The sequence below is a fragment of the Typopeltis vanoorti genome, chromosome 2 (genome assembly GCF_054136105.1).
Source record: "Typopeltis vanoorti isolate ZY-2024b chromosome 2, IOZ_Tvanoo_1.0, whole genome shotgun sequence".
Taxonomy (NCBI): domain Eukaryota; kingdom Metazoa; phylum Arthropoda; class Arachnida; order Uropygi; family Thelyphonidae; genus Typopeltis; species Typopeltis vanoorti.
In genome coordinates, this window is record NC_143550.1 from 16,579,446 (window position 1) to 16,607,231 (window position 27,786).

A 27,786-nucleotide genomic window follows, 5' to 3' on the forward strand; every position below is an offset into this window, starting at 1 on the left:
TTTGAAAAATAATGATGAATTTGTGCAAATGCAAATGAAATAGCCGATACACGCCGTTGCCAACTTTTCTCAGCTGAAAGGAAATAGGCACAAGATTGTTTAGCATTTATATTCGGTTGTATTTATATGTGAAACCAAAATTAAAAATCAATTTTGGTGCAATAAACAAAAGACGTGTCACAGACGTCTTTGTATGTTAAGGAGTTAAGGAAATCTTTTCATTCAAGATCCAACATAGGCTAAAGATAAGCAAAGCTGGCATGGTGGTGGGAAGTCAGTAGAATAATCGTTTACAGAATAAGAGAGAAATCAGCCACAATAAAACACTAAACCAGAAGTATACAAGATGGTGTTCAAACCAATTTTAACTTGTGGATCTGAAAGTCAGGTTAGAAATAAAACAGTTCATCAAAGACTAGAGACCATAGATATGAAAGTTGCCAGAAAAATTAGGGAAGTAAACTGATGCATCACTTGCAAGGGGGGGGGGGTCTGGAAAGTTCTGATAAACACTTAGAACAAAAACAATATTAAAGCAACTGATATAAGAACATAAGAACATAAGTTACCTTCATAACTCTGTTACTAGTATGTTTTTTCTTGTTTATGTCATGTGCTGTAATTTTGTTCTAGATGCTTATCAGAACTTTCAGAACCCCGCTTTGTAAACAGAATGGGGGAGGAAAGGCCAGAAAACAGGTGTTCAATGCCAGGCAAACATATCCAGAGAAAGACCAACATTTAAGATCTGACAATATTGGAGTCCTGAGAAATAACAGATTTAATTTGGAGGAAAATTTTTGATGTAGTACTATTGCAGTTCTTTGGACATCCCCCCCCACCCCCACCAGCTTCCATGAGAGTATATTATCAAGAATTTGATGATAATGATACAATTGGAATAATAAGGTTGAAAAATTATTAAGACTAGTAACAGAATGGCAGAAACTACCCAGGCAGGCTGATCTGAAGATCAAATTCAAATGACTAGAGGCAGGTACTATGAGTTCTCATAGTGCCTACTGTATGCCCACAGATGCAAAACCCTTCGACACTTCTGGGAATGTCAGAAGGATAATTCATTCCGATAATAGGGTAATCAGTCCGTCTTGTGGGTTGTTTATTATTACATGTCAGGAAATTAACTTTTCTTTTATGAACATTGTAGTTTTTAAAGTGGTAACTATTTTGCTTGTATAACAGTTAGAAAATTTTATGCATAAAGCACATGATTTCACTTGTTGGTGACCAATTCGTACATCCTTTATTTCTTTCTCCCCTTCAGCATGAATTTACTATTCTTGGCAAACTGCTAGCCCAGTTCTATGAACTGTGGGCATACAATATTTATAAAAGAAGAGAATATAGAAGTATGAGAATTACAGAGGAAATTCCCCACTGAATGACAAGATTTATAGAGGAATAATTGAAAAGTAACAAAAACATTATTATGATTATTATTAACATCTGACCTCCATGGAGTCAAAGGACTCATTGCAAGATGTCTATACTCTGTCATTCAAAAATATCACTGAACTATGCTTAAATCCATTCACAGTTTCTACACTCGCCACTTTCAAGCAATGAATTCCACTCACCAATCATTCTCCATGCAAAGAACATGCTTCTCACTCCCATGTTCACACTCTCTTTATACAGCTTCCAGGAATGGCCTCTAGTTCTACCCTTGACTCCCTCTACTATCTGCTCCACATTAATTTGGTAACAACCTTTCACCAATTTATATGTCTTGATCATATTCCATATTTGTATTCCCTCAATCTCTTCTCCTTATCTGATATTCCACAGATATGACACTAACTTAGTAAACCTTCTTTTGACCCTCTCAAATACATCCTCATCCTAGATGAAAACCAGGTGACTAGATCTGTGCACAGCAGTCCATGTGTGGCCTGATCAAAGCCTTATACAAAAAAACTATAGCCTCTCTCTGCTTTTGCATGTCAATGTCTTCCTCATTACTGGCATAATCCATTAGGATGTTCTTGCAATTCTAGCAAAGTGATCCCTAAACTTGAGGTCTCAGTCCACCATCACTCCCAGATCTCTCATCTTCTACACCCCTTCAAAATTTCTCCATTAACTGTATACTCTGCATCCCAATCTTGTCTTCCAAATTTCAAGACCTTGCACTTTTCCACATTAAACTGACAGCCCCACTAATTTGCCCATTCACATTGTATATTCAGATCCTCCTACAAGGCTACAACATCTGCTATAATTTTCATAACACTTCCTAATCTTGCCTATCCGCAGCAAAGCCAGTCCCCGTGTAATTAACATACAACTTAAACAACAATAGTTACTAGTGTATTATATAATCCCTTCTATTTCAATAACTACAAACTTGTCTTGTTGCAATCTATCAAAAGACTGAAAAATTCAAGTACACCATTGTATATAAATTTCCTTTATTGAGTCAATTTGTCACCTTCTTGTAATACATAAGCAGATTTCTAAAACATCACCTTCTCTAACAAACCCAATCTGAACAACATAAAGAAAACTACTTTATCAACCCACTTCTGAATCCTAATCCTCACTAACTTCTCTAACTCTTTAACAACAACCCAAGACAAGCATATTGGCCTATATAATTTTTAGTTTCAGTCTTATTCTTCCCTTTCCCCCCTTGGAAAGTGGAACAATTTTTCTCACCTTCCATTTCTTTGTTACTTATTTTGTTGTAAGGCACATCTTAAACAGATCTTCCAAAGGTGCCATTAATTCCATAGAGCATTCCCTCCAGACACATGGCAATATGCTGTCAAGTCCTAATGCCTTATTAACATCAAGATTACTTAGTTCCTCATATACTGCCTGCTCATTCACCATTGGTCCCTCCTCCAGAATACCCTCTACACACCAACTTTTCATTTTATTGCCTTCATAAGGATGAAATGCATTTGTAAACTGATCACTGAATACTTTAACTATATACTTGCCAATTGTTATCAATCTGCCAATGTCATCAGCTAGCATTCTCCTCTCATAGTTATTTTTCATTCTACATGCTACATATCGAAAAAAACTCACTGATTTTTCTTAGCTTGATTATCTAATTTCTTCTCATACTGCACATTTGCTACCTTTAAAAATCATCCTCCTGGGATGTTCTTTGTAATCTTATACACTGATCATTACTAATATTCATCTTGTGTTAAGGGGGGCTTAAGGATCAAAGCTGTATAACTGAGAGGAGACCTCCACATAGCCTTTAAAGGAATGCTGAGAACCAACCAGGGTTTCTGACCTAATGTCCAATCCACACCTTCTCGTGGTGCACCCTGTTAGGTATCTACCTGGATAATGAACAAACGAGAATATCCTGGCAATTTGGGATTTAGCCAACCAAATCGTATTCTTATTGGCTTAAAACAAAATACAAAATGATGGTTCAACATGACAGAATTTCACACAAGCTGGGGCATAGCCCGGTTAAACAAGGCCCCCATTGTTTTTGTGAGAACCAGGGCAAACAGTGAAAAATCAGCTATTGGAACAAATCTGAAAACACACACCAACTCAACATCACCACGGTTACAGATCGATACTATCAACATAAGAAGCCTGAATGGCAAAGAAATGGAGCTAGCTGAGGAACTAAATAAGTACCAGATCGACATAATAGGGGTGCAAACAAAAAAGAGAAAAACTGGCGAGATCTTTCTGATCAATAAATATAAAATATTATATTCAGGCAATGACAATCAAGGAAAAGAAGCAGTAGCCATAGTATTCAACACTAAATATGAGGCTAATGCTCTTGAATGACACGCATTCTCAAGTAGAATGATGTGGGCAAATATCAGAATAGGGAATTAGCAATGAGACTTATTTGTGCCTATGGTCCCACAGAAGGTTCTACTAAAGTAGAAGTGGAGGAATTTTTTGATGCTTTAGACAAAGCAACTGACACAATGAAAAAGGAAAAGTTGGTCCTTGGTGAGGATCTAAATAGCAGAGTATGAAATGATTGTCAGATATACAAAAATATTTTGGGAAAATTTGGAGAAAAGAGCAAGACAATAATAATGGTAAATACCTGTTGGATTTCTGCTCAAGACATGAACTGCTTATTACTAACACCGTGTTCCAACCTAAAAATGTGCACAAATTCACATGGAGAGAAGAGGCAAGGAATAAGAAAAGTATCATTGACTATGTTATTGTCGATAGTGATGTTTTCTCCCTAGTGCAGGACACCAGAACGTACAGAGGATTTGAAATTGGAAGTGATCACTATTTAGTCTTGAGCAGGATAAAATTGAATTTCATTTTGAAAATGTAAGGAAGTTTTAAAGCAAATAAAAGTTGAGCAGCTCTCAGATGTGCACTGTAGACTAAAATATACAAAGATTATTGAAGAAAAAATGAAAGAGTTTGAGAACAGGAACCAAACCTTGGAGATTCAGTGGCAAGCCTTGAAGATCTTTGTTATATTCCCTTGATTTCTCAACTATTTGTTGTAAAGTGACGATCTGATCCTCACAGCCTCTATTTGGCTCTCTAATTCCCTGATTGATTCAGCCAGAGAGGCATGTGGTAAGGTTGTTTGCAAGGATAGAAAAATCAGAACTCCATTGTGGACACAGGAAGTTAAAGAAGCAGTGAAGGAAAAGAAGACAGGATATCAAAAGTTCCTGGCATCCTGACGAATTCCTGATGACTGGAGTAGAGCTCTCATAGTACCATATATAAAAAGGGAAATAAAACTGAGTGTTCCTGGTAAGATTTATGCAAGTATACTTGAGAAATGTAGAGAATACAGAGACAAATGTAAGAAAGCTAAACACTGTGTAAAACTAGCTAAACAAAAGTCATTGGAAGACTTTGTAAAGAACATAGAAAATAAATATCAAGAAGGTGGAAAGAGTGTTGTAAAAGGAATTAGAGATGATAAAGGTGAAATGAAAACTGGAGAAAAAGATATCCTTGAATAATGGAGTAATTACTTCGAAAAATTGCTAAATGAAACAAGCAGTGATAGCAAAGTGGTAAAAAACGCTCAACAGGCATACAGTCAGGAATGCATATCCATACTTGAAGTAGAAAACGCCATCAAAGACTTGAAATGTGGAAAGGCAGCAGGAATAGATGATATTCAACCAGAAATGCTGAAGTATGGAGGTATAAAAGTCCTACAGTGGCTGCACTGCATAGTTCAGAAGGCCTGGACAGAGGGACGAATTCCTGATGACTGGAGTAGAGCTCTCATAGTACCATATATAAAAAGGGAAATAAAACTGAACGTGAGAATTACAGAGGTATATCCCTACTGAGTGTTCCTGGTAAGATTTATGCAAGTATACTTGAGAAACGGTTGAGAAGAATTGTGGAAGAAAAGCATAGTGAAGAATAAGCTGAATTCAGGCCAAATAGAGGCTGTCAGGATCAGATCTTCATTTTACAACAAATAGTTGAGAAATCATGGGAATATAACAAAGATCTGTATTTAAGTTTTGTAGATCTGGAAAAGGCATATTATAAATTTATGTGATGTGGTTTTTCGTAACTAATAAAAAAAATCTCCAGATTCTGTATTTCATTACAATAACAAACAAACAAAAAAGAATAAAAATAATTAATAAATAAAAAAAGTTATTAAATGTTTAAACCTCTTCATGACTCACGGCCCACCATGTATAAAGTGAGTGTAAATTTCATTAATGAGGAATACGTTTTTGTTATATGATAAGGTAATCTTCGCATTTACTAATGCAATTGTATGCTTAGTATTACCAGAGCCACCATGTGGTAAAGACAGTGATATAAAGGAGACATAAATGTAGTTATAAATAGTTAAATTGCTTACCATAATGTTGTATGTATATTTTGTATGTTTGTTTATAGTACTGTACATGTCACTTGAGTTTTGCTTTGAATCTCAGTAACAGGCATGGGCCTTAGTTGTATTTTAGAACAGCTGTCACTGGGTAACAAAAACATTATCAAGAAAAGAGTAGGCAAGCAGGGAAGGAGAGCCAAAAAGGTTTAATAAACAACCGGGTTAAGTTCTCTAATCTTGGGGAAAGTTTTTATATGCATCTTTAACTGCTCTCCAAGGAGGTACTATGAAGCCTTCATGTGTGAGAAGCAAGTGATATACATGCCAAGGGGCAAAATGGAATCTGCAGTTCAAGTTCCTTTTACTGGATATGCATTTGGAACTGATTAATTAACATATTCCAGTTGTTGGAGTAATTATTCTTTACACCTACTTCAGCAAATTGAAAGAAATACGTGTTTAAGGAAACTTGCTTACTGAAAGATGATATATACAAGTGTATTAGTTAAATGAGGCCTTTTAACTTTGATTGCAGTAATCTAAGGAATTTGAGAGCTAAGGCAGAGTGAATGAATGAGTAAAAACAATAGCTGCCAAAGAAGTGCTCATATGGCCAATTGAAGATACAGAACTTTCAGCTGAATGCTGTGTTCAGTTCATTTTGTCAAGTATTTGATGTTATTTCTTTAAAACTGAATTTAACTGTGAGAGTCAGAAAGTAAAGAATTTTTATTGAGCTCATAGTGAGTAATTCTTAGAATGGCCATTTAATGATTCTTTGTACGTATTAACAACTTACAAATTAATTTACTACTTTTAACTCTATAGAAAATATGAAGTCAGATCTCTTTAGAAAGATAAAGAGAATTACTTAGTATGGAAAATTGATCACTGTATATAATTAAATACTTACAGTAAATATTTTAACTTTTTATATTTGAGCTTCATTTTTTGGATAAATATAGCACGCTGATTTTGAAGTCAATGAAGCATCATGGATACAAATCTGAAACATTCTAACCAACTAAAATAAAATTAAGCAATGAGATTGATTTTTTACAGGACAGTACTTTGAATAAAAGTAATAAACATGTTTATAGTTTTGACCACTAGAGTGGGTTGTAATTGCAGATGCAACTTTTGAGTCAGGTGATGCAGCAGTTTTTGTGTGGAAACTGTTGAAGTAAGCGTGTGTGAGTGGAGCATGTCAGAAGTTGCAAAGAATTGTGATAAAATTTTATTGTAAATTAGAAAAAATTGCTACAGAAGTGTGCCAAGACATAAAAAAAGTTTATGCAGAATTCTGAGTCATGTACAGTTGTCCAGCTGGTTTTCAACATTTAACGAGGGGAGAGAGTCCCTGGAAGATGAACCATGCTGCAAACCATGTGCATGAACAAATGAAAATGTGGTGAAAGCTAGGAAAATTGTGGCTCATGACAGGCAAATAACCACTAGTCTACTCGATGTACAGCTTGGTTTCAGTAAGGAAATGGCCAGATTAATCTTAGAGAGAGATTTGCACAAGATTTATTCATTTTTGAAGATTTGTTCAATGTTTGTGCCGCACACATTGACAAATATTCAGAGGGAGAGAGCATTGGGTTTTATGTTGTCAAAATTTCATCCATGCAGTTGATCAAGATCGTGATGTGTTGCAAAGAATTATCACCAATGATGAAAGTCTATGTTTTCAGTTTGAATCCAGAAATGAAACACCAGAGCATGGAATGGCGTGGAATTTCTTCTCCCTGGCAAAAGAAAGTCAGGTTGCAAAAACCATATGTCAAGACAATGGTCTTTTTTTTTTTTATTATTATTTTTTATTTTTTTTATGTTGCTGGAATTATCCATCACAAATTTGTTCCTAAGGCCACCACACCGAACAGTCAGTATTATTTAAGAGTAATGCAATGTCTGTATGCCTGCATGCAATGTGTCAGGAAAGAACTGTTCCACAACAATAATTGATTTCTGCTGCATGATAACATGCTCACGCACTATGTGCTGAGCATGAAGCATTTTCTGGCTTCGAAGTCAATCTGTGCGATTGAACATCCCCTCCCCCCCATTCACCAGATTTGGCTCCCACAGACTTTTTCCTCTTCCCAAAGATGAAGTATTCCTTGAAAAGGGAGTGCATCAGTGACAGTCAGGACATCCAATGCAATGTGACCTTGACACTGAAGGAAGTTCCCATTCAGGACTTCCACCGCACCTTTGAACACCTGTACGACAGATGTAATCGTTGTGTAGAGTTGGAGAGAGATCATTTTGAATCTGTGTAATTGACAATTCCAAATATAGTTTTGATATATTAACTGTCTCATTATTTCACTGGCATGTTGTGTATGTTATCTTACTCCACAACTGATGATAAATATATATATAGGTTGGATATAGATGGGGAATAACACAATTGGAGCAATCCAGCTTCAAATATAACAATGTCATTCTCATCCAACCATGTTTCATTTATTCCAACTATATTCAGACACAAACTCAATCAGTGCAACTTCATCTCTCTTGATACTCCTGGCATTTTTAAATAAACATAACATTCATTTCTTGATCTATAATCAGTTACTCATGCTGCCCCCCCTCCCCTCCAATCTGTGACTTTTCCCTTACTTGCTACTGTCTGCTCACTTTCTGTCCATATATATCCCCCCCCTGCCCAGACTCAACCCCACCATGCATTCCATTCCTATGCTGACCATCCATATACATGCATTCATTATTACTTTCCAGAATCCACTTCTCACAACTGTGGACTCCCTTACATTTCCTGTTTTCACATTCTCTTCTCTATTCTCAACCACATCAGTTTCACCTAGTCCACTCTCCTACTCATTCCTATCATCTTGAACTTCAACTGATATCTTGTTTGCATCATCCATTACACTTTCTTCCAGCAGCAACCTTTCCAAATGACTCACTCTAAAACCATTTAGATGCAGTCCATTGCTCTTATACAGTTCGATTCATCCGTCAAACTCATCCCACACATTCACAAATTGCACTCATTTCTGCTAACATTCCATCCAAGATCTTTGCTCTCCACTGTGACTTATCATTGTCATATCTAAGCAATACACAAACTGCCCTTCCTACTACATTGCTGTCTTTAACTCTCCTCGATAATCTCTTGATATCCAATCTCACATTCTCCCTATTCCCAACCATAATTACTTACTATTTCGAGCATTTACTCACATCCAGCACCTCAATCACTCTGTTCATTCTCCCCCTTGGAAAACAGACCTTGTGCACCCTCTCATCCATACCTTTTATGATAGAATCTCCATATAGTGCTATTCTTGAGTCATTTGCTACCTCTAAATAAAAGATACTTTATTCTTTTGCTCTACTCTGTTCATATCCACCATATGTCTAATTTCATTCAGTACATGCCTAATATCATTACGTATCTTAATCACTTCATTCTTCAATTCTTGCATTCATGCAATTGTTTGTGCTACTGCTTTGTCAGTCAGAGTTTCTTCCATTCTCACAGTGACACCAGCTCTTACTTCATCAGTCAGGCACACTTTCACCTCAGCAATTATGGCTGGTTTTCTTTTTTAAAGATTTCTGTATTCGCAATCACATTCTCCACGCCGATTATTCTCACACTCAGTGGCTATCATTTTCAGTATCACATCCATCACTGCCCTTCACTTGGTATTCTTCACTTCCAGTGTCCGACTTTCATTCAAATCACTGCAATCCATTAACATATTACTTTCTACAGACCCTCACATTCTCTCACTTCGCTTGTTTTATCTCTCAACAAACACGTCACATTTGCCCATGCATACATACATACTACACTCCCAACAATGAATCATCTTAGTAAAATTCACACCACTCAATGAACTTGGTGGATCTTGAATGAAAAGATTTCCTTAAAGAAATAATTTATTCAGGATTCAACAAGACACTTAGCTAAACAACAACGAAAATGCTCGTACATAAGTAAAGATACAAATTGTTTAATGAATCATATGCTAGTACTATTTTATGTAATATTACTTAAAGGTAAACGATGTCATAATTTTTTGTAAGAATTTATACTGGAAAAGGTATTCTTTGTAAGATATATGTTGAGGCATGTAACATAAGTTCAAAGTCCACTAACGAAAACCTCGGGTGAATCACTGCCATCAGTTCATGATGTTGTACGGAAGGAACAGACGAAGAGACAATCGGTAGCCTTCCGAGTAAGCTTAAAAGAACTGACCGCCAGTTCCTTCAAGCGACTAGTCCACGATGGGAAAAAAAGGCAGAACAATGAAGTCCAAGCCTAGCCTGTGAGATAATCATCTAGAAGAAGACCAGACATTCCATGGGACAAAGTAAGGATAAGATGACAGAATGAATATACTTCCAGAAATATGGCAATGTTAAAACCTTTAGTAATTCTTTGTTAAGAAAGAGAGAAATATTTAACATAGAAGAAAAGAGATGTTATGTTTCAGAACTCTATACTTGTAGGAAAAGGGCTTTAGCGAAATATTAGATAGCAGTGTTTTAAGTCTTAGGGCTATTTCTCAAGTAATTAATTTAATGAATTGTAGTTTGAATTGTTATGAGTAATGATCTATAAAGTTACTGATGTGATTGTCTTGAGAGTATGTTTAGACTAGTAAGGATATTTAGAAGATGCTAACAAAACTTTGTGCTGTGAAATTAACCTACAATTGGATATGTTGTGTGAATTACAGTTGCTATGTTTAACTTTATAACTTAGGATACCTCCATTCCAATTGAGTATATTCTTGTAAATGTGTGATCTTAGGAATTTAATAAATGTATCTTGAATATCTTAACCTGTTTTGTGCCCTGAATTGAATCCAATGCACCACTTGCTAATATCTGAATCTGAGCGGGGAAAGAATTATATGACAGAGACCACGACTGCAAACTAAAGTATTTTAAGAGAGAGATAAAATTGAGATAAAGAGTAATTAATAGATTGATTTACTTAGTATATTTTCTGAGGGTTACTTCTTGGTTAAGAGGAATTTCTAACCTAGGGATCTGGCTGGTACAGCTTGATCAAATAAATATTACCAGAACCTGATTAGGAGGTAACTCCAGACCGTTATTGCTGAGGATCGGACTCTATTCAGAAGTCTACCCTTTGTTAATTTATTTAATATACTTAATCATTCTAAGAATCGGCCAATTGTGTGGATAGATTTTACAGTAAATGCGAGAGCGCAGTGTTATGATAGTTTCATGAGTATAGACCATAGAAGTATATAATAAAAGTGATAACACTACATAGATATAATTTAAGATAAGTGATATAAGTAGGCGAGCACAATAAAGTATAAATTAAGGAAGTGTCACGACATAACAAACTCGATATTTGCACTGTGCATCTGGCTGATCTACTTCTTACCATCATTTTTGACTGACTGTCATTGTACTCTTCCTTATAGCCTGGAAAAAGTGCTTCAAACCAAATAACTTAATGCAAACATGCCGCAAATTACAACCAAACCACACTAAAGGTATAATCATCATTAACAGCTTTCTTCATTCCACTGCTGGAAGAATGCCTCCCGATTCTTCTTCCATTCTGGCTGATCTGCATCTCTCCACCACATCCATAACATCTTGTTATTTCATCATCTCATCTTATCACTGGTTTACCTGGTTTCTGATAACCTGTTCTTAATGTCCATTTTGTTGTTCTCTTTGTTATAATATAATCTAAACTTATGTTTTTTTTTCTCAGACCATATGTTGTCACAGGATACCAAACTATTTGCCCTCTACTGGCCAAAAAAAAAAAAAAAGTTGAAAAATAGAAGAAAATTGCTGAAGAGAAACTTAAAAAAACCAAACAAGATGATTGTTCAAAATCAAAGAAGGGGTGTCAGAACCAGAGTTTTGGTTTTCCAAGCCAAGCAGTTCAAGATTCATAGAAATATAATAATAAAATTTATAGGTAAAAAAAAGGGGGGGGGCATATAAGACACTAAGAGAAAAGATGTTCAAAAATCAGCAATATACTGCCTCACATTTCACTCATGAGGCAGCAGGTCTCTTCTCCCCTAATTTTACCCAATCCTCTCTCTCCTCATTCTAATTATACATTTTTTCCACAGAGGTGCTCCATATGGTTCTTATCTGAAAAACAGTATTGGCCAATCTCGCCTGTGCATTTCCTCAAACCACAGTCAATTCTCACTACAGCAAAAACTACTACAACAAACTTGCTCACTATAAGAAACTGATGAAATTTTCTGACAAAAGCTCCACAGGTACAGAAATGCTACATCAAACTATACATTATAAAAAACTACTCTTATGGCCTTGAGAAGTTTGCTATAGAGAGAGTTAACTGCATGTCAGCACAACCTTTGAACTATGATAATGACCTAGTTGAGTATCAGGCTGATACTCAACTGGGTCATTTCCTTACAGCTGGATATCCTGAACTCCTTAAGAAAATCAAACAATGCCTGATATTAGAAAACCAATTATTTTTAGCCAACCAGAATACCTCTTAGGTTTCTTTTCACCATTATGTTTCCATCTCTCCTTTTTTGGTTGTTTATTCCTGTACCTTAAAAAAAAAAAAGTCATGCAGGAAATCAACTCTAAATCATGCTTCAATTCCAGTACTGTACTTTGCATGCATTTCCTTGGCTTTATAGCTTACTGGGTCACAGAGATTATCGCTGATATGTAAGGCAGCACTTACGTAAAATGTGAATCCATATGATTTTTGCAGCATACTGTAAGCTCTCTATATAGAAAGAGAGAGGGTTGTTTTGAATTATGACTAAAGCAACTAAAGCTATTTGGCTAGTGTACTGTCTGTTAAGTGCATGCATTTTTCTGGCTAGTCTGCCTGTTTTGAAATACGAAAAACTCAACAGGAGGGAAAACCCTACCAAATCTATATGAGGCTAGTATAGAAAGGAAAAGAATTACCAGCTCCTTTAATACTGATGTAAGTCAGTCTAAATCAGATAAATGAAATATTATCTTTATAGATTTTGGAAAATATGTAAATTCTACAGGAGAAAGCATCTAATTAATAAAATTTAGTAAATTAAGCATTATTAAATTAGAATAAGGAGCTGTCTTTATTTTAATATATTAGGGCTTAAAATTATTGTAATGAAACTAAATGAGTTTAAAAAAATCATCATGTTTTTAGAAATCAGTATTTAGTGAAGTATAATTTGCAAAAATAATCCCTACACTATTATAATCTGTCAGTTATGGATGAGTCATTTCTAACTGAAAATGACTGCAAAGTATTTCAGCCTTATTGCAGCTGGGAAAATCTAGATAATGCTGTATGCTTTATCTAGTTTGACATACTTTATCTTTTCAAAACCTTGTTTAGTGCTTAAATTTATTACCTTATCGCATCTTGCTGTTCTTTATTAAAACAGAGTGGTACAGTAACTACTGTTGAATAACTTTCTTCATGGCTGTGACTCTTTGCAATTTCTATTTAAAAGAAACACAATTTACTTAAAACATAAGCCTTTATATTGTTTAAAGTGTGCTCACACACACACACACACACACACACACACATACACACACACACTACATACATGTAACTTTTTATTATATAGGGTGATTCTAAATTATTGTCAGGGGTTTTTGTGGCCTATAATTTTCAAACTGGAAACAGCAAAATAAATCTGCTTACAGAATATGAAAGTCTAACTCAAAATGTTTTATTTGGCAACGCTGTACTCGCTGCATTAATGTCTAGGAGATAATATACTTCAAAATGGCGACTGTTCAAGTAAAAGCAATGATGTGCATAATTTTGTTTTTTGAAACAAAGTCCATTATCGCAAAGCAATGTTATTACAGAACTCGGTATGAAAAACATCCACCTTCAGAAAATGCTATCAGACATTGGTTAAAGCAATTTTAGGAGAATGGTAGTGGTCAGCACCAAAAAGGGGTGGGAGGATGAAGCAATTCACAGGAAGATGATGATTGAATTCAGGAACAACCCTCCAAACAAATGACTGTTTGGAGGGTTGTTCATAACTGCCTTCAACTCTGTGCCTACAAATTGCAGATTGCATATAGGCTTTACATCCAGATGATAAACCCCTACCATCTCCAAATGTTGAAATTGATAAAAATTACCTTCAGAGATGGATATTTAGTGATGAAGCAATGTTTTATATGTTAGGGAATGCAAATCGTCATAAATGCAGATGGGAATCAGAAAATCTTCACACCATTCAAGTGTTCAAAAGGGATAGTCCAAAGGTTAATGTCTGGTGTGCTTTGTCATGTTCAGAAGTTTTGGGTCCCTTTTTCTTTGTGACAGCAATAAACTTTTCTAGACATGTTACAGCTTTATCTGTTATCCCAGTTGGAAGATCATCAGCCAAATGTGGTGTTCCAGCAAGATGAAGCACTACCACATTTGGCTGTTAGTATCCAAGAATTTCTTGACATGCATTTTCCTGGGTGTGTGATTGGACGTGGTTGACTGTTTCCATGGCTTCCGTGCTCACCTAATATCATGCCGCTTGATTTCTCCATTGATGAACTGAAGACTAGAATTGTTGCTCCAATAGAAACAGTTACACAGCAAATGGCGGAGAATGCTTAGAGGGAAATTGTTTATTGCTTAAATATCTTACGTGCCACAAAAGGCACACATGTTGAAGTTGTTTAGCATTCTTCAGTATTAATTCTTTTAAGTGATAAAACTTTTTGACTGCCTTCATATTCTGTAAGCAGTTTTATTTTGTTGTTTTTGGTTTGAAAATTATAGGCCATGGAAACCCCATCAATAATTTAGAATCACCCTATTCCCTTTTTGTTTTTATTTATTAAAAAAAAAAAAAAACATTGGTTAGACTCATACAACGAATATATTTAAGTATTTTTGAAGTCTTTCCAATATATTCATCTATTTTAAAAATAATTATAGTTTTTCCACTTTTAAAATCTCATAAATTACATTCAGTTATTTTAGTCTCATAAATAAGACAAGAGAAATGCAATAAAAAAAAATTGATTAATTAAAATAACTATACAAAAATAAAATTATATTATAAAATCATATAAAAAATATAAGGGTGATTAAGGGTCAAAGCTGTATAACGGAGAGGAGACCTCCACATAATCTTTACAGGAATGTGGAGAACCAACCAGGGCTTCTGACCTAATGTCTAATCCTCACTTTCTGGTGGTGAACCCTGTTAGGTATCCACCTGGATAGTGAACTAACAAGGATGGGCTGGCAATTTGGGATTTAGCCAACCAAATTGTATTCTTATTGGCTTAAACCACAATATTAAATGATGGTACAACATGATGGAATTTCATGCTGGCTGGGGCGTCGCCCAGTTAAACAAGGCTCCTGTTGTTTTCGCCAGGGAACCAGGGTGAACAGCGAAAAGGCAGCTACTGGAACAAATCCTAAAACACACCCCAACTCAATATCACCAGAAATAAAGATCGGTGCTATCAACATAAGAAGCCTGAATGGAAAGAAATGGAGCTAGACGAGGAATTAGATAAGTACCAGATCGACATAATAGAGGTGATTGAAACAATAAAGATCAAAACTTGTCAGCTCCTTCTGAGCAATAAATACAAAATGCAATATTCAGGCAATGGCAATCAAGGAAAAGAAGGAGTAGCCATAGTATTCAACACTAAATACGAGACTAATCTTCTTGAATGGCAGGCAATTTCAAGTAGAGTGATGTGGGTAAATATCAGAATGGGGAACTGGTCTATGGTCCCACGGAAGGTTCTCCTAAGGTAGAAGTGGAGGAATTTTTTGAGGCTTTAGAAAAAGCAACTAACACAATGAAAAATGAAAAGTTGGTCCTTGTTGGAGATCTAAATAGCAGAGTAGGAAATGATTGTCAAACATACAAAAATATTTGGGGAAAATTTGGAGAAAAGAGCAAAGCTAATAATAATGGCAAATACTTGGATTTCTGCTCAGGACATGGACTGGTTATTACTATATATTACTAAAACCATGTTCCAACATAAAAATGTGCACAAATTCACATGGAGAGAAGAGGCAAGAAATAAGAAAAAGTCTCATTGAGTATATTATTTTGCAGGACACTAGAGTGTACAGAGGATTTGAAATTGGAAGTGATCGCCATTTAGTCTTGAGCAGGATAAAATTGAATTTCATATTGAAAAGAAGAACATGTAAGAAAGTTTTAAAACGAATAAAAGTTGAGCAGCTCTCAGATGTGAACTGTAGATTAAAATATACAAACATTATTCAAGAAAAAATAAAAGAGTTTGAGAACAGGAATCAAACCTTTCAGATTCAGTGGCAAGCTCTGAAGAAAACATTGATTGATTCTGCTAGAGGCATGTGGTGAAGTTGTCTGCAAGGATAGAAAAATCAAAACTCCCAGGTGGACACACAGGAAGTTAAAGAGGCAGTGAAGGAAAAGAAGAAAGCATATCAAAAGTTCCTGGCAAATAAGTCAGCTTGTGCTCTTAGAGAATACAGAGACAAATGTAAGAAAGCTAAACACCGTGTAAAACTAGCTAAACAAAAGTCATGGGAAGACTTTGGTAAGAACATAGAAAATAAATATCAAGAAGGTGGCAATATATTCTGGAGGTTGTTGAAGAAGCTCAGAAATGGAGGAAAGAGTGTTGTATAAGGAATTAGAGATGATAACGATGATATGAAAACTGGAGAAAAAGATATCCTTGAAGTATGGAGTGATTACTTAGAAAAATTGCTAAATGAAACTAGCAGTGATGACAGCACAGTGATAAAAAACACTGACTAGGCATGCAATCAGGAATACATATCCATGCTTGAAGTAGAAAAAGCCATCAAAAATGTGGAAAGGCAGCTGGAGTAGATGATATGAGACCAGAAATGCTCAAGTATGGAGGTATAAAAACTTTACAGTGGCTACACTGCAAAATTCAGAGGGACGGGACAGAAGGACGAATTCCAGATGACTGGAGTAGAGTTCTCATAGTACCCATATATAAAAAGGTAAATAAAACTGATTGTGAGAAGAATTACAGAGGTATTTCTCTACTGAGTGTTCCTATTAAGATTTATGCCAGTATAGTTGAGAAATGGTTGAGAAGGATTGTGGAAGAGAAGCTTGGTGAGGAACAAGCTGGATTCAGGCCACATAGATGCCTGTCAGGATCAGATATTCACTTTACGACAAATAGCTGAAAAGTCATGGAAATATAACAAAGATCTGTATTTAAGTTTTGTAGATCTGGAAAAAGCATATGACAAGGTGCCAAGAGAGAAGCTATTCAAAACGCTACAGTTGTATGGTGTCAGTGGATCATTATATCAAGCAATACTGAGTCTTTATTTGAGTTGTAAGTCAGCAGTTAGAATTGAAGGGAGTACAGGGAGATGGTTTAATGTTAAATCTGGTGTCAGACAAGGATGTACATTATCACCCCTGTTATTCATTATCTATATAGATTACATTATGAAGGTAAGTGGTATGAAACCTGATATCAAAATTGGAGATGTTAATGTCAGCTCCTTGCTTTATGCGGATGATGTTATACTTCTAAATAAATCCGCTACAAGTCTGTAAGATTCCCTGACTAAATTCAATAACTGTTGTGATAGATATGGTGTGAGGGTCAGCAATAACAAGACAAAGATAATGAAAATAGGCAGAAGCATTAAAAATATCAGCTGCATTGTGAATGGAGAACCTATAGAACAAGTAAAACATTTCAGCTACGTAGGCACGATTTTTAGTGAAGATGGTAAATTAATTATGGAAATAGACAACAGAATCAACAAAGCTGGTATGGTAGGAAGTCAACTGAATACATTTATATGAAATAACAGAGAAATTAGTCAAAAGACTAAATTAGCTGTATACAAGACAGTGTTTAAACCAATTTTAACTTATGGATCTGAGAGCTGGGTCAGAAGTAAAACACTTGACCAGAGACTAGAGACTGCAGATATGAGAGTCCTAAGAAAGATTAGGGGGCATGAACAGATGGCATCAATGGCAATATCATATGAAAAACAAGGATATTAGGAAAGAACTTGATATTGTCAGCAACCAGGAATTCATTAGCAGAGGTAATCTCAGGTGGTATGATCACTTAAGCAGAATGGGAGAGGAAGGATTAGCAAAACAAGTGTTCTCTGCCAGGTTGGCAGGAAAAAGTCCCAGAGGAAGACCAAGATATAGGTGGATTGATAGGGTAAAAAGTGCTTTAGAAGATAGATATATAAATATAAGATATGACAATGTTGTAGCTTTGACAGGTAACAGATTGATTTGGCAGAAAATTGTAGGTAGGAAGTTAGTAATTATGTAAATTTTTCATGTAGTACTATCATGATCCTGTACACCCCCTTGAGGATAAATGTCAGGAATTTGATGATAAAAAAAATAATTAAAATCATAAGAGATACACTTTCCTCACTTACACTTATACCAATTTATATTCAGCAATAAAACAATGAACAAAGGAAACAAATTCTTTTACCATTCCTTTCTAAGATAAACAACTATAGCTCAGTGAAAATCGGTTATAAATTAAGAATCATCTCACTCTGATTCAAAGTTAACACGCTCTGCAAATAAATAATCTTGTCGTACTTCAGTGGACTTCATTGTAAATAATTTTCAGAAAAATTATCCTTCATAAGCAGGTTAACCATGAGAAAACATGAGTAAATTGTTGGCTTTACTGTTTCTCTAAACAATTTTTCATTGTGAATTCAGTTCCTTTCTTTGTATGAATAATAGAGTTCCCTTGTTGCTTTCGATATTCCATAATACACACACTATCATGAAGAACATCGTTTAAAAGAAAAACACAGAACTTTCTGCTTGAAGGAAGCAAATTGTGAATTTGATTTATAGGTAGCAGCAAGTTTGTGTTTCTTCAAAATTTTTGATCAACATTCAGAGATGCCTTTGATATATGGTATAGGAGTCCTGAGGGCTTCTTCTTGTCTAGGCTGATATTTTGGAGGGTGGCTAATAAATTTTTGAGTTGTTATTGGGTTAAATCCATTTAATCCAATAACAATTAGAAAGGCTGTAATTTCCAATTTTTGTTTTAAAGATTCTTCAGCGGAACAAAATTTGTGTGCTCTGGATATCAAAGATTTTTATGATGCCGTATTTTTTTTATTATTTATTTTTTATTTGTTGCCTTCTCCAAAAGACAAACTCTCACCACTGATGCTACCTGGCATATAAGTGCCAGGTTCTTGTAACTTGTCTTACTAAAATAAATAAATGAATCTCTGAACATCAAGACCACATCCATCTTATAAAACCTCATAAATTTAGTCTCGCACAACATGGAATTGAAAATGCCAACACACCAAACCTACTACATCAATCCATATATAAACATGAGCGTTTGTACATTTGATCAAAAGTATTCCAGACACCTACTCGAAACTAATCAGAATTTCCTTGTGACACACTTTCCAGTAGTGGACATTAATACGGGATGGGTCCACCCTTTGCTTCTATGACAGATCTAACTCTGCCAGGGAGACTTTCTACCAGGTGTTGGAACGTCTCTGGAGGAATGGCAACCCATTCTTCCTGAAGAACTGTAGCCAGAACAGTTCATGATATGGACCATTGGGGTCTGGAGCGAAGTTGGCGTTCTAATTCATCCCAAAGGTGTTCTATGGGATTTCAGGTCAGGGGCTCTGGACTGGGCCAGTCCATTTCTGGAACGTTATTGTCCACAAACCATTCCCTCACGAGACCTTGCTTTATGGCAGGGCAGCATTGTCATGCTGATACAGACAATAGTCATCACCGAATTGATCTTCTACCGTAGACAGTACACAACGGGTCAAAATGTCCTTACACACCTTTCGCATTTAGATTTCCATGTAGTGTTACAAGAGGGCCAAGTCTATTCCAATGAAAAACACCCCCACACGCTAACACTACTTCCTCCAAATTTCCACCATTGGCACTACATATGCTTGCAGGAATCGTGCTCCAGGCATTCACCACACCCAGACCCTCCCATCGGGACTGCCACATGGTAAAGCGTGATTCATCACTCCAAATCACACGTTTCCAGTTGTCCACTGTCCAGTGGCACGCTCTTTACACCCACCCCTGCAGGTGGCACTTAACATTCACAGCAGAAATGTCTGGTTTATGGATAGCTGTTTGACCATGGAACTCCATTCCACTTAACTCTTGACACACAGTCATGGTGGTGGCTGGACAGTTAGTAGCACTGTGGAACTCCCAGATGACTATTTCACTTGATATCTGGCAATTTCCACGAACCACCTTCTTCAACGCTTGACAGTCCCTGTCTGTCATTAAACGCCGCCTACCCAACCGTGGTTTTGTTGTGGTTGTGCCTTCATGTTTCCACTTCACAATTACATCACCAACTGTTGGCTTGGGCAACTTGAGGAGGGTTGAAATTTCTCTGACAAATTTCTTACTGATGTGGCAACCAATAACTAGTCCACGTTCGAAGTCACTGAGCTCCCTTGACCTACCCATTCTGCTCATACTTCTTATCACTAAACAACACACAGCTCCGTGCCTCCTTTTATACTGGTAAGTGAGGTCATAGTGACATCTAGATGTCAGTTAATGAAATACAGAGAGGGTGTCTGGATACTTTTGATCTTCTTCTTATTGTGCTATCTTCTATCGAAAGTCAGCGACCATCTTGGCGAACAAACTGCGCTCTTGTGCTAATCTGAGCAGTTGTGCACTGCTCTTTCCCTGTCCACGTCTTGATGTTGTCAAATCATGATATTCTTTTTCTTCCTCTAGTTCCTTTGCCACCAATTCTTCCTATCAAAATAGTTTGTAGAAGTTGGTATTTGCTGTTTCTTCATGATGTGGCCAAGATATGATGTTTTTCGTTTCTTGATTATTTGTACAAGATGTTTAGCTTTGCCAATGGATTTTAAGACATACCCCCCCCCCCCCCCACCCCCCCCCCCCCCCACCCCCCCCCCCCCCCACCCCCCCCCCCCCCCACCCCCCCCCCCCCCCACCCCCCCCCCCCCCCACCCCCCCCCCCCCCCACCCCCCCCCCCCCCCACCCCCCCCCCCCCCCACCCCCCCCCCCCCCCACCCCCCCCCCCCCCCACCCCCCCCCCCCCCCACCCCCCCCCCCCCCCACCCCCCCCCCCCCCCACCCCCCCCCCCCCCCACCCCCCCCCCCCCCCACCCCCCCCCCCCCCCACCCCCCCCCCCCCCCACCCCCCCCCCCCCCCACCCCCCCCCCCCCCCACCCCCCCCCCCCCCCACCCCCCCCCCCCCCCACCCCCCCCCCCCCCCACCCCCCCCCCCCCCCACCCCCCCCCCCCCCCACCCCCCCCCCCCCCCACCCCCCCCCCCCCCCACCCCCCCCCCCCCCCACCCCCCCCCCCCCCCACCCCCCCCCCCCCCCACCCCCCCCCCCCCCCACCAAATTGCTTACCATAATGTTGTATGTATATTTTGTTATGTTTGTTTTATAGTACTGTACATGTCACTTGAGTTTTGCTTTGAATCTCAGTAACAGGCATGGGCCTTAGTTGTATTTTAGAACAGCTGTCACTGGGTAACAAAAACATTATCAAGAAAAGAGTAGGCAAGCAGGGAAGGAGAGCCAAAAAGGTTTAATAAACAACCGGGTTAAGTTCTCTAATCTTGGGGAAAGTTTTTATATGCATCTTTAACTGCTCTCCAAGGACGGTACTATGAAGCCTTCATGTGTTGAGAAGCAAGTGATATACATGCCAAGGGGCAAAATGGAATCTGCAGTTCAAGTTCCTTTTACTGGATATGCATTTGGAACTGATTAATTAACATATTCCAGTTGTTGGAGTAATTATTCTTTACACCTACTTCAGCAAATTGAAAGAAATACGTGTTTAAGGAAACTTGCTTACTGAAAGATGATATATACAAGTGTATTAGTTAAATGAGGCCTTTTAACTTTGATTGCAGTAATCTAAGGAATTTGAGAGCTAAGGCAGAGTGAATGAATGAGTAAAAAACAATAAGCTGCCAAAGAAGTGCTCATATGGCCAATTGAAGATACAGAACTTTCAGCTGAATGCTGTGTTCAGTTCATTTTGTCAAGTATTTGATGTTATTTCTTTAAAACTGAATTTAACTGTGAGAGTCAGAAAGTAAAGAATTTTTATTGAGCTCATAGTGAGTAATTCTTAGAATGGCCATTTAATGATTCTTTGTACGTATTAACAACTTACAAATTAATTTACTACTTTTAACTCTATAGAAAATATGAAGTCAGATCTCTTTAGAAAGATAAAGAGAATTACTTAGTATGGAAAATTGATCACTGTATATAATTAAATACTTACAGTAAATATTTTAACTTTTTATATTTGAGCTTCATTTTTTGGATAAATATAGCACGCTGATTTTGAAGTCAATGAAGCATCATGGATACAAATCTGAAACATTCTAACCAACTAAAATAAAATTAAGCAATGAGATTGATTTTTTACAGGACAGTACTTTGAATAAAAGTAATAAACATGTTTATAGTTTTGACCACTAGAGTGGGTTGTAATTGCAGATGCAACTTTTGAGTCAGGTGATGCAGCAGTTTTTGTGTGGAAACTGTTGAAGTAAGCGTGTGTGAGTGGAGCATGTCAGAAGTTGCAAAGAATTGTGATAAAATTTTATTGTAAATTAGAAAAAATTGCTACAGAAGTGTGCCAAGACATAAAAAAAGTTTATGCAGAATTCTGAGTCATGTACAGTTGTCCAGCTGGTTTTCAACATTTAACGAGGGGAGAGAGTCCCTGGAAGATGAACCATGCTGCAAACCATGTGCATGAACAAATGAAAATGTGGTGAAAGCTAGGAAAATTGTGGCTCATGACAGGCAAATAACCACTAGTCTACTCGATGTACAGCTTGGTTTCAGTAAGGAAATGGCCAGATTAATCTTAGAGAGAGATTTGCACAAGATTTATTCATTTTTGAAGATTTGTTCAATGTTTGTGCCGCACACATTGACAAATATTCAGAGGGAGAGAGCATTGGGTTTTATGTTGTCAAAATTTCATCCATGCAGTTGATCAAGATCGTGATGTGTTGCAAAGAATTATCACCAATGATGAAAGTCTATGTTTTCAGTTTGAATCCAGAAATGAAACACCAGAGCATGGAATGGCGTGGAATTTCTTCTCCCTGGCAAAAGAAAGTCAGGTTGCAAAAACCATATGTCAAGACAATGGTCTTTTTTTTTTTTATTATTATTTTTTATTTTTTTTATGTTGCTGGAATTATCCATCACAAATTTGTTCCTAAGGCCACCACACCGAACAGTCAGTATTATTTAAGAGTAATGCAATGTCTGTATGCCTGCATGCAATGTGTCAGGAAAGAACTGTTCCACAACAATAATTGATTTCTGCTGCATGATAACATGCTCACGCACTATGTGCTGAGCATGAAGCATTTTCTGGCTTCGAAGTCAATCTGTGCGATTGAACATCCCCTCCCCCCCATTCACCAGATTTGGCTCCCACAGACTTTTTCCTCTTCCCAAAGATGAAGTATTCCTTGAAAAGGGAGTGCATCAGTGACAGTCAGGACATCCAATGCAATGTGACCTTGACACTGAAGGAAGTTCCCATTCAGGACTTCCACCGCACCTTTGAACACCTGTACGACAGATGTAATCGTTGTGTAGAGTTGGAGAGAGATCATTTTGAATCTGTGTAATTGACAATTCCAAATATAGTTTTGATATATTAACTGTCTCATTATTTCACTGGCATGTTGTGTATGTTATCTTACTCCACAACTGATGATAAATATATATATAGGTTGGATATAGATGGGGAATAACACAATTGGAGCAATCCAGCTTCAAATATAACAATGTCATTCTCATCCAACCATGTTTCATTTATTCCAACTATATTCAGACACAAACTCAATCAGTGCAACTTCATCTCTCTTGATACTCCTGGCATTTTTAAATAAACATAACATTCATTTCTTGATCTATAATCAGTTACTCATGCTGCCCCCCCTCCCCTCCAATCTGTGACTTTTCCCTTACTTGCTACTGTCTGCTCACTTTCTGTCCATATATATCCCCCCCCTGCCCAGACTCAACCCCACCATGCATTCCATTCCTATGCTGACCATCCATATACATGCATTCATTATTACTTTCCAGAATCCACTTCTCACAACTGTGGACTCCCTTACATTTCCTGTTTTCACATTCTCTTCTCTATTCTCAACCACATCAGTTTCACCTAGTCCACTCTCCTACTCATTCCTATCATCTTGAACTTCAACTGATATCTTGTTTGCATCATCCATTACACTTTCTTCCAGCAGCAACCTTTCCAAATGACTCACTCTAAAACCATTTAGATGCAGTCCATTGCTCTTATACAGTTCGATTCATCCGTCAAACTCATCCCACACATTCACAAATTGCACTCATTTCTGCTAACATTCCATCCAAGATCTTTGCTCTCCACTGTGACTTATCATTGTCATATCTAAGCAATACACAAACTGCCCTTCCTACTACATTGCTGTCTTTAACTCTCCTCGATAATCTCTTGATATCCAATCTCACATTCTCCCTATTCCCAACCATAATTACTTACTATTTCGAGCATTTACTCACATCCAGCACCTCAATCACTCTGTTCATTCTCCCCCTTGGAAAACAGACCTTGTGCACCCTCTCATCCATACCTTTTATGATAGAATCTCCATATAGTGCTATTCTTGAGTCATTTGCTACCTCTAAATAAAAGATACTTTATTCTTTTGCTCTACTCTGTTCATATCCACCATATGTCTAATTTCATTCAGTACATGCCTAATATCATTACGTATCTTAATCACTTCATTCTTCAATTCTTGCATTCATGCAATTGTTTGTGCTACTGCTTTGTCAGTCAGAGTTTCTTCCATTCTCACAGTGACACCAGCTCTTACTTCATCAGTCAGGCACACTTTCACCTCAGCAATTATGGCTGGTTTTCTTTTTTAAAGATTTCTGTATTCGCAATCACATTCTCCACGCCGATTATTCTCACACTCAGTGGCTATCATTTTCAGTATCACATCCATCACTGCCCTTCACTTGGTATTCTTCACTTCCAGTGTCCGACTTTCATTCAAATCACTGCAATCCATTAACATATTACTTTCTACAGACCCTCACATTCTCTCACTTCGCTTGTTTTATCTCTCAACAAACACGTCACATTTGCCCATGCATACATACATACTACACTCCCAACAATGAATCATCTTAGTAAAATTCACACCACTCAATGAACTTGGTGGATCTTGAATGAAAAGATTTCCTTAAAGAAATAATTTATTCAGGATTCAACAAGACACTTAGCTAAACAACAACGAAAATGCTCGTACATAAGTAAAGATACAAATTGTTTAATGAATCATATGCTAGTACTATTTTATGTAATATTACTTAAAGGTAAACGATGTCATAATTTTTTGTAAGAATTTATACTGGAAAAGGTATTCTTTGTAAGATATATGTTGAGGCATGTAACATAAGTTCAAAGTCCACTAACGAAAACCTCGGGTGAATCACTGCCATCAGTTCATGATGTTGTACGGAAGGAACAGACGAAGAGACAATCGGTAGCCTTCCGAGTAAGCTTAAAAGAACTGACCGCCAGTTCCTTCAAGCGACTAGTCCACGATGGGAAAAAAAGGCAGAACAATGAAGTCCAAGCCTAGCCTGTGAGATAATCATCTAGAAGAAGACCAGACATTCCATGGGACAAAGTAAGGATAAGATGACAGAATGAATATACTTCCAGAAATATGGCAATGTTAAAACCTTTAGTAATTCTTTGTTAAGAAAGAGAGAAATATTTAACATAGAAGAAAAGAGATGTTATGTTTCAGAACTCTATACTTGTAGGAAAAGGGCTTTAGCGAAATATTAGATAGCAGTGTTTTAAGTCTTAGGGCTATTTCTCAAGTAATTAATTTAATGAATTGTAGTTTGAATTGTTATGAGTAATGATCTATAAAGTTACTGATGTGATTGTCTTGAGAGTATGTTTAGACTAGTAAGGATATTTAGAAGATGCTAACAAAACTTTGTGCTGTGAAATTAACCTACAATTGGATATGTTGTGTGAATTACAGTTGCTATGTTTAACTTTATAACTTAGGATACCTCCATTCCAATTGAGTATATTCTTGTAAATGTGTGATCTTAGGAATTTAATAAATGTATCTTGAATATCTTAACCTGTTTTGTGCCCTGAATTGAATCCAATGCACCACTTGCTAATATCTGAATCTGAGCGGGGAAAGAATTATATGACAGAGACCACGACTGCAAACTAAAGTATTTTAAGAGAGAGATAAAATTGAGATAAAGAGTAATTAATAGATTGATTTACTTAGTATATTTTCTGAGGGTTACTTCTTGGTTAAGAGGAATTTCTAACCTAGGGATCTGGCTGGTACAGCTTGATCAAATAAATATTACCAGAACCTGATTAGGAGGTAACTCCAGACCGTTATTGCTGAGGATCGGACTCTATTCAGAAGTCTACCCTTTGTTAATTTATTTAATATACTTAATCATTCTAAGAATCGGCCAATTGTGTGGATAGATTTTACAGTAAATGCGAGAGCGCAGTGTTATGATAGTTTCATGAGTATAGACCATAGAAGTATATAATAAAAGTGATAACACTACATAGATATAATTTAAGATAAGTGATATAAGTAGGCGAGCACAATAAAGTATAAATTAAGGAAGTGTCACGACATAACAAACTCGATATTTGCACTGTGCATCTGGCTGATCTACTTCTTACCATCATTTTTGACTGACTGTCATTGTACTCTTCCTTATAGCCTGGAAAAAGTGCTTCAAACCAAATAACTTAATGCAAACATGCCGCAAATTACAACCAAACCACACTAAAGGTATAATCATCATTAACAGCTTTCTTCATTCCACTGCTGGAAGAATGCCTCCCGATTCTTCTTCCATTCTGGCTGATCTGCATCTCTCCACCACATCCATAACATCTTGTTATTTCATCATCTCATCTTATCACTGGTTTACCTGGTTTCTGATAACCTGTTCTTAATGTCCATTTTGTTGTTCTCTTTGTTATAATATAATCTAAACTTATGTTTTTTTTTCTCAGACCATATGTTGTCACAGGATACCAAACTATTTGCCCTCTACTGGCCAAAAAAAAAAAAAAAGTTGAAAAATAGAAGAAAATTGCTGAAGAGAAACTTAAAAAAACCAAACAAGATGATTGTTCAAAATCAAAGAAGGGGTGTCAGAACCAGAGTTTTGGTTTTCCAAGCCAAGCAGTTCAAGATTCATAGAAATATAATAATAAAATTTATAGGTAAAAAAAAGGGGGGGGGCATATAAGACACTAAGAGAAAAGATGTTCAAAAATCAGCAATATACTGCCTCACATTTCACTCATGAGGCAGCAGGTCTCTTCTCCCCTAATTTTACCCAATCCTCTCTCTCCTCATTCTAATTATACATTTTTTCCACAGAGGTGCTCCATATGGTTCTTATCTGAAAAACAGTATTGGCCAATCTCGCCTGTGCATTTCCTCAAACCACAGTCAATTCTCACTACAGCAAAAACTACTACAACAAACTTGCTCACTATAAGAAACTGATGAAATTTTCTGACAAAAGCTCCACAGGTACAGAAATGCTACATCAAACTATACATTATAAAAAACTACTCTTATGGCCTTGAGAAGTTTGCTATAGAGAGAGTTAACTGCATGTCAGCACAACCTTTGAACTATGATAATGACCTAGTTGAGTATCAGGCTGATACTCAACTGGGTCATTTCCTTACAGCTGGATATCCTGAACTCCTTAAGAAAATCAAACAATGCCTGATATTAGAAAACCAATTATTTTTAGCCAACCAGAATACCTCTTAGGTTTCTTTTCACCATTATGTT

At 36.9% G+C, this 27,786-nt stretch overlaps 2 protein-coding genes across 2 annotated transcripts in view; both read right to left on the bottom strand.

Annotated features, from left to right (window-relative positions):
* LOC150108847 (heat shock 70 kDa protein 14-B-like) overlaps window positions 1-13,287 on the bottom strand; it is a 210,673-nt gene extending 197,386 nt beyond the window's left edge. The window contains exon 1 of the mRNA XM_090403712.1: window positions 13,201-13,287. The gene's annotated coding sequence lies outside the window, so the exon portion shown is untranslated. The remainder of the gene's footprint in view (window positions 1-13,200) is intronic.
* The window catches only part of LOC150108848 (heat shock 70 kDa protein 14-like), a 111,307-nt gene that overhangs the window by 32,968 nt on the left and 50,553 nt on the right, over window positions 1-27,786 (bottom strand). The window lies entirely within an intron of this gene.